Source organism: Peromyscus maniculatus, chromosome 12 (assembly GCF_049852395.1).
Source record: "Peromyscus maniculatus bairdii isolate BWxNUB_F1_BW_parent chromosome 12, HU_Pman_BW_mat_3.1, whole genome shotgun sequence".
Taxonomy (NCBI): domain Eukaryota; kingdom Metazoa; phylum Chordata; class Mammalia; order Rodentia; family Cricetidae; genus Peromyscus; species Peromyscus maniculatus.
Genome location: NC_134863.1, coordinates 4965558 through 4979133, shown reverse-complemented (window position 1 = coordinate 4979133; position 13576 = coordinate 4965558).

Genomic DNA, 13576 nt, shown 5'->3' with positions numbered 1-13576 from the left:
TGGAACTCCCAGCAGGTGTCGGGTCTCTCCTGTGTGTCTTTAATATCTGTATGTCAAATCCTTCAAGTCTTAACTCTCCCTTACTTTAAAACAAATATTTATCTTTTGTGTACATGCACGTGTGTGATTGATTTATTTGTATTTTGTGTATATGTGTGTTTTGCCCGCTTGCCTGTTCATTGTGTGCATGCCTTGTGTCCATGAAGTATTTTTGTTGTTTTGTTTCAGAGTCTCTCGCTGGGGCCTGGAGCAGTCTGATTAGATCAGGCTAGACCAAGCTAGCTGGCCAGTCAGGTCTGGCCAGATCTGCCCATCTCAGCCCCGCTGCACTGGGATTACAGTGTAAGCCACCATACCTGGCCTTTTCCAGGGCTCCTCGGGGTCCGACTCAGATCCTCAGGCCTCAGTGGCAAGCTGCTTACTGACTGAGCTTTAGACCTTCTCTCTCACTTTATACGCAGTCTTGTGTCATTTAATGGTGGGGTACATTCTGAGGAACTTGCCAGTAAATGATTTGGCATTCTAAAGTATACATGCGTAAGCCTAGACGGCGGCATTTCCTACACACCTGGGCCATGTGGAAGCGGGGTGTGAAGGACCCATCACTCATCGCTTGTTGCGTTGTTTTGAATGGAGCGGTGTGAGGCTGAGGAAAGCACAGAACGGGACAACTGAGCACTAGATGTCGGAGACTCGCGTGAACTCAGCTGCGTTTCACAGCCAGTCCTTTAGGAGGCAAACACAAAACACACGCTAAAATAACAGACGCCTCGCGGTACATGCAAAGGGAGTCCATAGCTGTTTATTGCTGTTTTGCAGTGTTGGGCACAGCACCTCGTGGGTACTGCACTCGATGCCCCTGGCAGAGCCGCGGTGTGTTCTTACCATTCCCTCTACAAGCACGAGGGCCACGTTATGTCTCGGTGCCTACGGCATAATTAATTGATGGGAGTTTTTCAATACCACCAAAAGTTTTTAGCCGTGATGGGATGGAACATGATAGGCAAGCAGCTACGGCTGAGTCCACTCTCGGTCCTCAATGTTACGCATTCTCATGGGACCACAAGTGGCCTGTCGTTGACCCGAAGTGTTAAGTGGCACATGATGGGCCGTTAAAAAGCTTTGGATTTCAGTGGTCGTATTTTTAATTCCTGAGGTGTTACTGCCAACCCCTGGATGCAGCTTCCTTTTTCAGAGCATCCTGTTCTCTTTTCAGAATAGAGTGGTTTGGGGCGAGAACAGAGCTTTTGCGGCCTACATTTTCTTTTTCTCCCTCATGGTTCTTTGGTTCTGTTTTCCTTTACGTTTGGTCTCTGTTTGTGAGGGAGTTGAGAAAGCTAACAGGTGCCTTTTCTGTTAAACTACAGGGGCGGTCCAGGTCTAAGAAGGGTGAGGGTCTTGCCACATATCTCCCTGCTCCAGCTCCGATATCTGGAATGAAGACCTAGAGGGTGCCTAGAAAGTTCTGTCGGCAGTTGCCATAATCAGCACCGGAGCACAAGCTTGCCCCCAGCCAGCGCTCTGATTCCGTTTTCAGTTCGCTGCCGGCCCTTTACAGATGGTCCCTCTCCTGCTGTCTTGCAGACCAGGAATGAATCCCCAGCAGAAGCCACTGGGACCGGTGGCAGAGGAAGCGGTGTATACTGCAATTACAGCTCAGGCTGGGCCCAGCGGGCCACACTAGCGGGAGCTCTGCATTTTCCCAGGATGGGACATATACATATACATATACATATACATATACATATACATATACATATACACCCTTAGCAACAGGCAGACTGGCAATGGTGTAATGGGAAGGGCCTGGAGTTGCCTCAGTGTGCCCTAAACTACTCAGCAGCTGCCTACGCAGTTCCCTGGAGGGTGCTAGGTCTTCCAAGCCCTCTGCCTGTCCGCGCCTCTCTGGGGTCTCATGGTTACCAGGATATGCTAGGAAGGCCCTTGGATGGCATTTGGTGTGAGGTGGCTGTGGGTAGCGGTGAAGAGCAGCACCAGCAAAGGCCCTGAGCAGCCGACATTGGTGGTGGCTTCACCCTGTATTCTGTGACTCCAGCCTGGTACGTTCCCGGTAGATGCTCAGGGTCCTTAGGGACTCCTGTCCTGTATGACCTGAGCAGTCTCGCACAGAGGCTGTAGGCTAGGGTCCTCAGGTCGCAACTCCAGATGCTCAGGGTGGGCTACAGCTGCTGAGCAGTCGTGAGGAAGGACTCAGGGCACCTTAGACGCTCTTCTGCACTCCTATCTGAGACCCTAGGGTGCCTACCTCAACCTGGAATGCCACATTCTCTGATCACCTTACCTTTGCTTGAGCTGTGCCCTATCTGGAAGGCTGGCTTCTCTCAGAGCCAGCCCTGAAGACGCCTTCTCTGTTTCCATGGTCCTTGTATGGTCTTGAGCTCCAGAGGGTCCCGAGAGGTGGGGGAGTCCGGAAGGAGAGAAGAATCCCGAGTCTGCAGCATGGCTGGATCCTGCTTAGAGCGTCAGCTGTGCTAATGCATTAAACAACCTGCGAGCTGGTGTGTTGGGTTGGAGTGAGGGTCTGTGTGGGGCCCTGGCTCCAGCAGAAGGGCTGAGTCTGCCCTGGGTAGGGGTCCTGAAGAGGTGCGGAGACTCACAGCCACACAGAAAGTGTGGGAAACTAGAGTGTGTTGTTAGGAGCTAGAGTGGCCCTGGCCCCTGTTGCTAGGCAGCACACTTCCCTGGACACCAGTTGCCATGGCAGCCGCTTCCTGCCCACGTTGCCATGACACCCGGATGGCCTTGAGGAGCCTGGAGTGGTGGTAAGGGGCTAGCTTCTCAGACATACTCACCCCTCCTTGGCTGGTGGTGCCCAGGGGATGCTGGGGAAAGAAGTGTGTGGTGAGGAGAGTCCATGCTGTCTGTCCACAGCGTCTTGCCTGCAGCTGGCCTGGGATGAAGACAGGAGCCACATGGTCTGATTTTACCGTACTCACTGTGGCCTTGGCATTCAATGTCCCACGTTCACTTCAGGGCCTGAGTAAACCCAGAGTCACAGAACCAGCCGCACCCATGAGGGGTTCCCATCTCTTGGACTTTTTTGTTTGTTTTTTGTTTTTTGTTTTTTTTAGACAGGGTTTCTCTGTGTAGCCCCGGCTGTCCTAGAACTCCCTCTGTAGACCAGGCTGGCCTTGAGATCTACCTGTCTCTGCCTCCCAAGAGGACTTTAATCCTGGGATTAAAGGCGTGCACCACCACACCTGGCCCATCTCTGTGCTTTCAAGCCTGGCTTCGGGCCCAGACCCACCCTCTCCCCTTGTAGCCTCAGAGCGCCCTGTGTAGGACCAGAGGATCCCAGCAGACCCCGATGAATGGACCTGGGGGTCTTCAGACATTCCTGGAGAGGCCTTGGGATTGCCTTCTCTCACTTGGGACTCAGGTCACTCCTTTTACCTCCTCCTCAGGACCTAGGGTGTGGCCTAGGCATGAATTCTCCTTTGGTCTATTAGAGATGCAGAGTGACACTTGGCTGTGGCTCTGAGTCATGGCCTCAGATCTCCCAGATGTCCTTAGACTCATAACCAGAGGGGCAGATGAGGGATGAAGTGGCCTAAGTGACGGAGTCATCCTGGGAACAGAAGGTAGGGGCTGTTAGGCCTCTGTTCCTGGTAAGGTAGACACATGCTTCTCAGAGCTGTGTGACCTCCTCTGCCCTCCCCAGTCTGCGGTGGGCAGGGTGCAGAACAAGCTGGGAGCTGGGTCCCGGGATGATGGTGTGGGCCTTAGAACCAGGCATGCAGGTTCACACTTGTGTGTATCAGGATTGTGTGAGGCTAATGCAGGAGGATTGCCATGAGTGTGAGGCCAGCGTAGGATACACAGTGAGACCCTCTCCCTATGTCTTATCTCCCCAAAGAAGGAACTAGGTGGGCCTTGAGGTCCTTCTGGGGATCCCCATTTCAGAGGCCAAAGCTCTTGGAGGGAAGGTACACCTGTGGGCTTCCCGGTCCCCAGAGTGGCTTTTGTGCTCTCAAGATGTGTGTAGTGACAGGCCATTTCTCTCTCCTCCGTGGTCACTCTCTGGACACTACTGTTCATGTTTTTAAATTTAGGAATCAGAAAGAAAAGAACGGTAAAGGCAACCCTCCTGTGGATGGCACAGCCCCAGCAGATTACCATCATTCAGGATGTTGAGGCCTCCAGCTGGGAGGTGACATGCTGGCCACCATGATCTGATCTTGTGCTCCAGGAGGTTGCTGGGTGTGAGCCTAACATGCCGTCCCCGCCCAGGCTGGGGGCCTCTCTCCTTACCTAGGAGTCCCGCCCAGAAAGGGTCAGGTCCCTTCTCTTGTCACTTCTAGAGGGACAATGGTGTCCAGAATGTCAGCATGAATGGACTGCCTGGTGGTCAGTACCAAGTTCACCTTATTGGGACCGGATATGGGTTCTCGTCTCTCTTGTTCTGTCCTAACTGGCTCTCTTCCTGGTGGGTACCGGCCTGTCAGTGTGGGCAACAGTGCCAGGCTCTCAAGGCCTGTTTCTGCATCTGGACACCAGGACTCTTAGGTTAAAGCGGACGTCGGGCAAATGAGAGGTCACCTTAAGCTGCCAAAAGCTGGCCCCTGGCCCTTCCACGCTGGTGGCAGGCAGAGCAAAGTGCAGTTCTTATGTTTGCCACCAGATGGCACCTCAACCCTGCAGACCAGGCACGGGTGCCTGGGGCCCAGTGCCCAGGGCAGAAGGAGAAGAGTGAATCCACCCAGGCTGAAACTTCTGCCAGGGAAGGGCAGAGCAGGGGCAAAGCTTCCACCCTGTGTTGAGTCTGTGGTTTCCATGACGGGTAGCCATGTGGTCACAACTCTCGCGGGTTTGAGGGTATTCCTTTCCCCAGGGCTTCCTTTGAAGTAAATTATCCTAGATGTTCTCGGCACTGTGCAGGGGGAGGGGGGTTCCCGCCATCTCTCCCGTGGGCAGCTCTGGATCGGCTTTCCTCTGCTCCGGGGCAGTTAGAGCTGGGATAAGGAGTCTGGCAGCTATGTGAGCAGGGAAGCTCAGGGTGGTCCCAGATCTTTGACTTCTTGGCTGAGAATGGCCTAGGGTCTCCAAGCTGTTCTCCCCGAGGAGCAGCAGGGATTTCTAGGAGGGTGGCGACCACCCACCAGGGGATGGGCACCCAAAGATGCTGCTCTACGGTTGGTCTGGGGTGGAGAACCCGGAGCCTGGAGTGAGCACAGTGTCTGAGGCTGCATCTGACGGCCTCATGGGGGACACACCTTCGCTTGTGTGCTGGGGACAGGACTTTGGGAATTCAATGTAGAGCTCAGAGCCTACGCTGCCATTTTCCTGACCTTCATCAGGACTTTTAGCTGTGGCCCTCTCAGCCCAGGCGACTTGGCTTGGCTTCAGGCTCTGGGCAGGGCTCTACCTCAATCCATAGAGCCCTCCTGGGATGGGGACAAGTCAGAAGCGGAGCGGATGAGCCCAGTTTTGTCTCATCCATAGACTCTAGCACGTGTGTACCCCGTGAAGTGGCACTGTAGTAGCCCCTTGGCCCAGCATGGTTCCCGTGGCCGGAAGTAGACAGGCTGCACGCCGCTGTCTGACCACGAGACTCCTTCAGAGCCTCCAGGTAAGCCTTTGGGTGACGGAGGTTTTTCAGGATGAGGGAGGACCGAGAAGGAAGGGAGGGTGATGGAGAGGGGGGACATTGGCTGGTGTGGCGCCCCCAGCCCCTCAGCGTGGTAACTCCCCATTTCACTTCCCGTGTTCCACCAAAAGACCACCTGGCCACTGTACAGGAGGAAGTCCTGCCTTGCTAGCCAGAGTCCCAGCTCCTGGTGACTCCAGCCTCAGACCCTGAGTCTGTCTAGATGGTCAGGATGGGGCGCTGCTTTCCCAGCCGCCCTGCCTCTCACGCAGAGAGCAGACCTTCGGTCCATGCGCTGGCCCTCCCCCACTCCGGTCTCTTCAGGGGCTTCTCTCTACGCCCCGCTGTTTAAAGCTGGTTCTGTTGAACACTGAGGACAAGTACAGAAAGCGTATCCCTGAGTCCTGGGGCCTGCAGTCTCCCCTCCCCCAGCCAGCAAGAGCCATGGGAATTTATTTACCTCCCAGCACAGTGCCCGCCATGGCTGCGAGCCCTGCAAACTTTTCTTCCATCGGCCACACACCCACTTCCTCTCTCTCACACACAGCCCGGTCCACCCGGCCACTCCTGCATGGGAGCATCCTCAGCAGACCCTCACTTGCCTGACTTTGAAATGTCTGTGGACCAGGTGGGCTCATCATGCTATGTGTCCCTCTCCCACCGTCCAGGCTCCCCTTTTCTGCTCCTCTTCCTCACGGCTCTCACACACCCTGCTCACTGCCCTCCTCCCCAGTCTACTGCCTCCCTACCTGCTGGATCCTCAGCCTCACTTCCTCCAGCTCCTTGGATTGTACCCGCTAGAAAGCTGCTGGGCTAGAGGCTTCAACCGTGTGTTTTGGAGGGAGCATGGTCCAAAAGGTAGCCTACTCCCCCCCACTCCCCCCCTACCCCCCCCACACACCCCGCCTCGCCCAGTCAGGCAGCTGAGAGGCCAGCTACCCCACCACATACCTACCCTATGACGGGTGGCTGTGTAGCCACTCAGGCTAGCCAGAAGCCGCCAGGCCTCCCAGGAGGCAGCAGCGTCTTCTCACTGAAGCCCGCATCAGTGATAAAGGGCAGTATCCGTCCCTCGCTCACGTTCCAGAAGCTGCTTGCAATACGAGAGAGATGTTTAATTTATCTCAGGAACTAGGCGCGAGTTATAAAAATGGTAATTTCTTGGAGATTCAATTACGTGTTTTCATTGTTACCCCAGTAATCAAGGAAACGATTTCTAATGATAGGCCGGAAGATAGTACCGATCTTGGAGGGAGGATGGGGCGGACAGGTGATGAGGGACTAGAAGGACAGTGTCTATAAGCAAGTGGGACCACATTTCCCCGTGTGTGGCAGTCCCTGCAGCCATCCGGGTTCTCAGTCTCCCCACCTGCTAGTGAACCCACCTCTGGAGAACTTCAATCATCTATCTTTGGGGCTTCTGCAGGAGAATCAGGGGCTCCTCGGGGAGGGTCTTGGACCTGTTTTTTTTCCCCAAGTGATGTCTCAGCTCTAAATAACATGGCCAGGATTAACATTGCTGGCAGCCAACAGTACCAGGTGATTGGAAAAGGGGTTTTATGGCCCCTTGGGTAAAATTGAACTTGCATCTGATGTGTGTTTCCAAGATGGGATTTTCCTCCCTGGCAAATGAGGCACGTTCCCACTAATTACACAGCCGCTCCAGGCCACTCATCACACACGGTAGGCAAGCACTCATTGAGGCTGGGCCTATGCTGCCTGGGGGTCAAGCCTGGGTCATCCACAGAGGTGTCGATGCAGCCAGGAGAGGAGAATGGATGCACAGGGAGAGATGAGATGAGGCTAGCCTAACCGAGCACACCAAGGAAGACACATTTGAGGCCCAAGCTAATGGTGCTGCTTGGTCTCATTGGGAACCAAAGGCACATCACCCCGCTGGATCCAGGGTAGAGCCCTGGACATGTGCAGCAGGTCCTGGGGTCTTAGGCTGACGGTAGACTGTGTACAGCTCCTTCTGGGCACCCCTACCTGGCCTCCAGGCTGCTCTGACTCCAGCTCCCTCAAACCATTGCCAGATTGGGCCCAGCAGGAGCAGACCCTGCCTCCATCCCTCTTTTGGGCTTTTGACTTTGGCTATCATCCTACCACAGGGCATGGGGACACGAAGCCACCTCCAGGTAAGCAGGAAGAGGCCTTGGGTTTGGATCAGGGTCTGGGGAAGGAAGACAAGTCTGTCCTTCTACACAGAGACACAGGGACACAGCCTCTATCCCTGACCCTCCCTTCCCATCAACCCAGGGCAGATGCTGTCACCCTCCACTTCACAGGCTCGGAAGGGTTTATCTGGGGTCATAGTGCAGAGGAGCAAGAGTGAGCTGCTATGGGCATCATGGTGGGCACGTGCCTTGTCATTAAAGGATGTGAGGGGAATGCACTCCAGGGGTGCTGGGCAAAGCCACACTGCTGCTCCTGCCAGGCCCTGCAAAAGGTGTGTGTGTGTGTGTGTGTGTGTGTGTGTGTGGTGTGTGTGTGGTGTGTGTGTGGTATGTGTATATGTGTGAGTCTCTGTGTGTGTGAGTGTGTGTGTGTGTGTGTGTTTGTTTGTTTGTTTTGAGACACTGTTTCTCTATGTAGTCCTGGCTGTTTTGGAACTCGATTTGAAGACCAGGATGGTCTCAAACTCAGAGATCCCCCTGCTTCTGCCTCCTGAGTGTTGGTATTAAAGGCGTGTGCCACCTCTGCCTGGCTCCCTCCAAAGTTTTAATTACCAGTTTCCAGTGAACCCGAAAGGAGGGAGAAGATGGCTCCCAGCATCCCGAAAGGGGACTTTCCCTAGAGTAATTACTTTTCATTCACTTGCAGTAAACACTAGCCTATTTTTTCTCTTTCCAATAATTGCACTTATTTATTTTTAACCAAGATTAAATGTTCTTTCTAAGCTCAAGATACTCTTAACTGCCCTGTCAAGATCTGTCAGAGCTCTGTTCTTCCTACCTTCAGGAGCAGCCATTCTGGGAGGCAGAGGATGCGCTGGTCTGCGGTGCTGGGTCTTTACCATCACTTCTGCAGCCATGAACATGATTACCTGTACCATGTGACCTTCATCACTTCCACCACTGCTGTCACCCCCATCATCATCACACCACCATCCATACCACGATCTTTCCCTCCGTCACCACCTCCACCACCACCTCCATCACCACCTCCACCACCACCTCCACCACCACCTCCACCACCACCTCCACCACCACCTCCACCACCACCTCCGTCACCACCTCCGTCACCACCTCCACCACCACCTCCATCACCACCTCCACCACCACCTCCACCACCACCTCCATCACTACATCCATCACTACATCCATCACCACCTCCATCACTACCTTCATCACCACCTCCATCACCACCTCCATCACCATCTCCATCACCACCTCCACCACCACCTCCATCACCATCTCCATCACCACCTCCATCACCATCTCCATCACCACCTCCATCACCACCTCCATCACTACCTCCATCACTACCTCCGTCACCACCTCCATCACCATCTCCATCACCACCTCCATCACCACCTCCGTCACCATCTCCATCACCACCTCTATCACTACCTCCACCACCACCTCCATCACCACCTCCGTCACCACCTCCATCACTGTCACCATCCCTACCACCATCACCTCCACTACCACTTTTTTTTTTTTTGAGATGTAGTCTCTCTGTATAGTCCTGGCTGTCCTGGAACTCACTATGTAGACCAGGCTGGCCTTGAACTCACAGAGACCATCCTGCCTCTGCCTCCTGAATTTTAGGCTTAAATTCATGCACCACCACACACAACTCACCTCCATTATCATCATCACCACCAACATCATCGTCATCACATCACCAATCATCATTGCATCACTAACCATCATCCCCAAACCACCATCATCATGACATCACCAACCATCATCATCACATCATCAACCATTATCACCAAACCACCAACCATCATCACCACCACCATCATCATCATCACATTCACCATCACACCACCAGCTGTCATCACCACCATCACCATCTTCACTATCACCACCACCATCACACCACACTATCAACTACTGTCATCACCACCACCACCACAATCACCACGATTATCACCACTACTACAGTGCCATTCATCATAATCACCACTGTCACACCGTCTCTGTCATCATCGCCTTCACCATCAGATCACCGACCATTCTACCACCTCCTCTATCACTGCATTTTCTCCACCACCGCCATCACCCTTGTTTTTATCACAGCCATCACGGTCTCCACTACATCTTGCTGTCACCATCTACCATCACCACCACCACGTCCTCTGCCATCACCGACTCATGGTTGTGTGAGCATCATCCCCCTTCTTTTCCCATCACATCTTCCGTGTTGACAAGGCCATGCTGAGTTTGAGCCTTGCCGTTGTTCCTGCGTTGATCCTCCATGACGCTGCTGTTGAAAGATATCTAATACAGTCGTTTGTGGGAGCAGACACTGGGGGGCGGGCGCAAGGACAAGACAGACCCGATCCGGAGGGGCATTCCCACGTCCCACCGCCTCGGCAACAGCCCAGCGAGTCCCCCTCCCCCTCCTGCTCCTCCTCCTTCCCCCCTCCTCCTTCTCCCCCTCCCCCTCCTCCTCCCCCTCCCCCTTCTCCTCCTCCCCCTCCTCCTGCTCCTCCTCCTCCTTCCCCCTCCTCCTCCCCCTCCCCCTCCTTCTCCTCTCCCTCCTCCTGCTCCTCCTCCCCCTCCCCCTCCTTCTCTCCCTCCTCCTGCTCCTCCTCCCCCTCCTTCTCCTCTCCCTCCTCCTGCTCCTCCTCCTGTTCCTCCTCCTCCTTCCCCCTCCTTCCCTCCCCTCCTCCTCCTCCCCCTCCGCCTCTTCTTTTGAGACAGGTCTCACTCTGTAGCCTAGCCTAGGCCTTCACTATGTAGTAGAGACTGGTCTCAAGTTTGCAGCAATCCTCCTGCCTCAGATTTCTGAGTGATGGAATTACAAGCATGTGCCACCGTGCCTGGAAATACCGACCCAGCTTCTGTCGCTGACCAGGCTGGGGCAGAAGAAGTAGTGAGGTAGGGAATGGGCAGGAGCGTTCAGATCTCTGTCTGCCCTGCACGCCTCCACTGGGCTTATCACTTCCTCTCTAGAAGGACGGGCCTGGGAGAGGGACCCAGTTGTTCCTTGAGCCTTTCCCTACATTGCACTCACAAGGCAAGGCACTCAGAGGCCCGGTGCTGGTTCCCGCCCCAGGCTTTACCCTTACACGGGGCAGAGTGAAACAGTGCTCACAGATAGTAGGCGGTTGGGGCCAGAGGGCAAGGCCGCTCGTGGGTAGCCACCAAGGGCGCTGTGGACTGACGTCATGGGGTCCTTTCTGAGTCACCTCAAGGAGGACCGTGGGAAGTGAGCAGGTGGCTGGGCCCCCCGTGGTGGTGGGCCATGCCATGTAATGTCTTTTCTCGGTGCTGGATGTCCCACTGGGCTTCCCAGCCCATCGGCTGCTGGCACAGTGTGCCCTGTGCCCTGTCCTTGCAGGGCTGCCCAGGGCACACAGACAGGAGTACCCCTGGAAGCAGTGTCTGTACTGCTGGGGACACTGGGGACTCTGGGAAGCCCAGGCTCAGCTGGAACAGCAGGGCTGTAGGCGGCCCCTCTCCTGTCCCCCCGGCCTACACTGGGCAGGGGCGCCTGAGCACAGCAAAACGCTGGGGGTGGGGGGCTTAAGGCTCAGAGGATGGGACTGGAGTTAGGGTTTAGTTACCCCAGAACCCTGCTGGGGCCACAAATGTGCTGGTGAGGCCTCAGCCATGTGGACACGAGCAGAGGCCCTGCAGCCAGGCGGCCACGGCCCTCCTTACCTGAACTGCACTAAATTCCTCTTGTATTTGGGAAATACTATTAACAATTAAAAATCTTAAATCTTGGTGACATTCCCGGTGGCCAGATAATTAATACAAGAGCAGATAATAATTACTCAATGATTAATAACTACATTTAATAGTTTTCTAAGTAATTATAATAAAGAGAAAGTTAAATGAAAGCCCATCGGAGTTGCTGATGCCTTGATCACGGCGGGCACCTTGGCGCTGCCAAGTGGTGAGTCTCTGCCTCCTGGCCACACTAGCTTCTAGGCCATGAGCCAGGGGCAGCTTCGATTCACATCTGGAGGGTGGGGATAGCACACCTGTGCCCAGAAAGTTGGTTTGGAGCTACATGGAACGCCTGTCTTTCCCTTGTTCTTCATGGCTTATGTGGCCATGGGGCAGGCTCGGTGGTTCCCCATCCCCACAGGCATCTTGAATCTCAAGGCTGCAGACTGCTGCATCTTCAGACACTCATGGGCTGTTTCCTGGTCCTCTGCCGGCCACAGCCCTTCCGGTTCCCACCATGCTCTGAGATCTGTCCCGGGGCCATCCGCCCACCATTCCTCACTAATGTGAATAGTTGCTCAGTGTTGCCCTCGTTCCGTGAGCTTGTAGCCTTCATCTGCTGGGAGAGGAGGAGGGCAGCCCCAGTGAGAGGGCTTGCATCCTGTACCTGCAGAACCTGCCCACACAGGGACAGACTCTGGGGGCCTGGTGCCTCTCGGGCGGGACAGTGTCTCCTACCCCGCCTAGTCAGACTCTGAGCAGGGTCATCCTTAGTCACCACACTTACAAGAGAGCGAGAGCCACTGTCCGCAGCTGGTGTCATCGTGAGTCCAGAGTAGACTGGCTGGCTCTGGACATGGGCATGAAGGGATCAGACTCCACTCCAGCAACACTGGGTGCTTACCCAGGATGCCTCAGATGCGGGGAGGAGAAGGGGTTAAAGGCCTCTGGACCACACTGTGGCCTCTGGACCACACTTCAGTCCTCCTGGGATCTAGCCCAAGATGGCTCCACTGATACTCATGTGTGAGTGGGGTGTCCCAGAGGCCATGGCGCCGTTCCAACACAGTAGTAATGGCAGTTTGGCCAGAGTCACAGAGGGGCAGAAATCAAAAGGTTGGCATGGAGGCTTAGTGTCCCACATGAGTTCAGTTTCAAAGAGGAAGAGACTGTCCCCTGGGAAGGGTGATCTCTGAGCCTCCATGCCCTGGGAAGGGCACTTATGGTCCCTGTTCCCACCGCCACCCCCATTATAAAGGTTCACCAGGAAACAGGCCCCGATGGCAGAGGCAGCCTGGCCACAGCCACCACTCCCTAGCTCAGAGGCCATCATTGCTGTAGCAATGGAAACCATGGGGCAGTGGCCCCGGCATCTCATGGTGGGCACACTAGGGTAGAAGGAGGTGGGTTATTTTTTAAGACTTTAAAACTTTTCAAAGCAGAAAAGACACAGCTGAAGAAATAAAGGGCCTGGGGTGGTGGCGCCATGGGAAGGGGACTTCCTGTCATTCAGCATGGACAGTCCCACAGGCAAGAAGGTATGGTTATAAGCCTGGCCCAGATTCACCATTTGGCTGAAACACTGGTTCCCTTACTTACCTGCCACATACAAGGTCACACTTGGATGGGTAAATAGGCCTGAGAGGGGCAGAGTTACCCAAGATCCAGAAGGTCAGTCCTACGTCTGTCTAGCACTTGGCTCCTGATCCTCCTGCCTCAACCCAGGCCCTGGCAGGTTCATCTCAGCCAGTTCCTTCCTCAGTGGTGGCTTGATTCCGGGTCCGGGGCTCAGAGGAGGCAGTGAGGGGTGCTGGCTCCCTGGGCCCTGATTGCTTGTTATCCTCTGATGGCCCCACCCATCTGCTTCCCACATGCACAGATGTCCTCTTCACGGAGTCTCCGGTGACCTTGACTCTGACTCTGGGTGGCACAGTGACTCCACGCCCCACCTTCGAGTTTACTGCTACCCATGGGCCAGCGGAGCTGCCACTTGCTGGGGACCTGGGGTTTCCCTGCACCCAGAAGCTGGGGAGAGACCTGGTCTTAGTTCTCGTTCTACATTCAGGGCTACCCACTCTCACGGCTTGCTTCCCTTTATCTGTCTATGAAGTGGTTT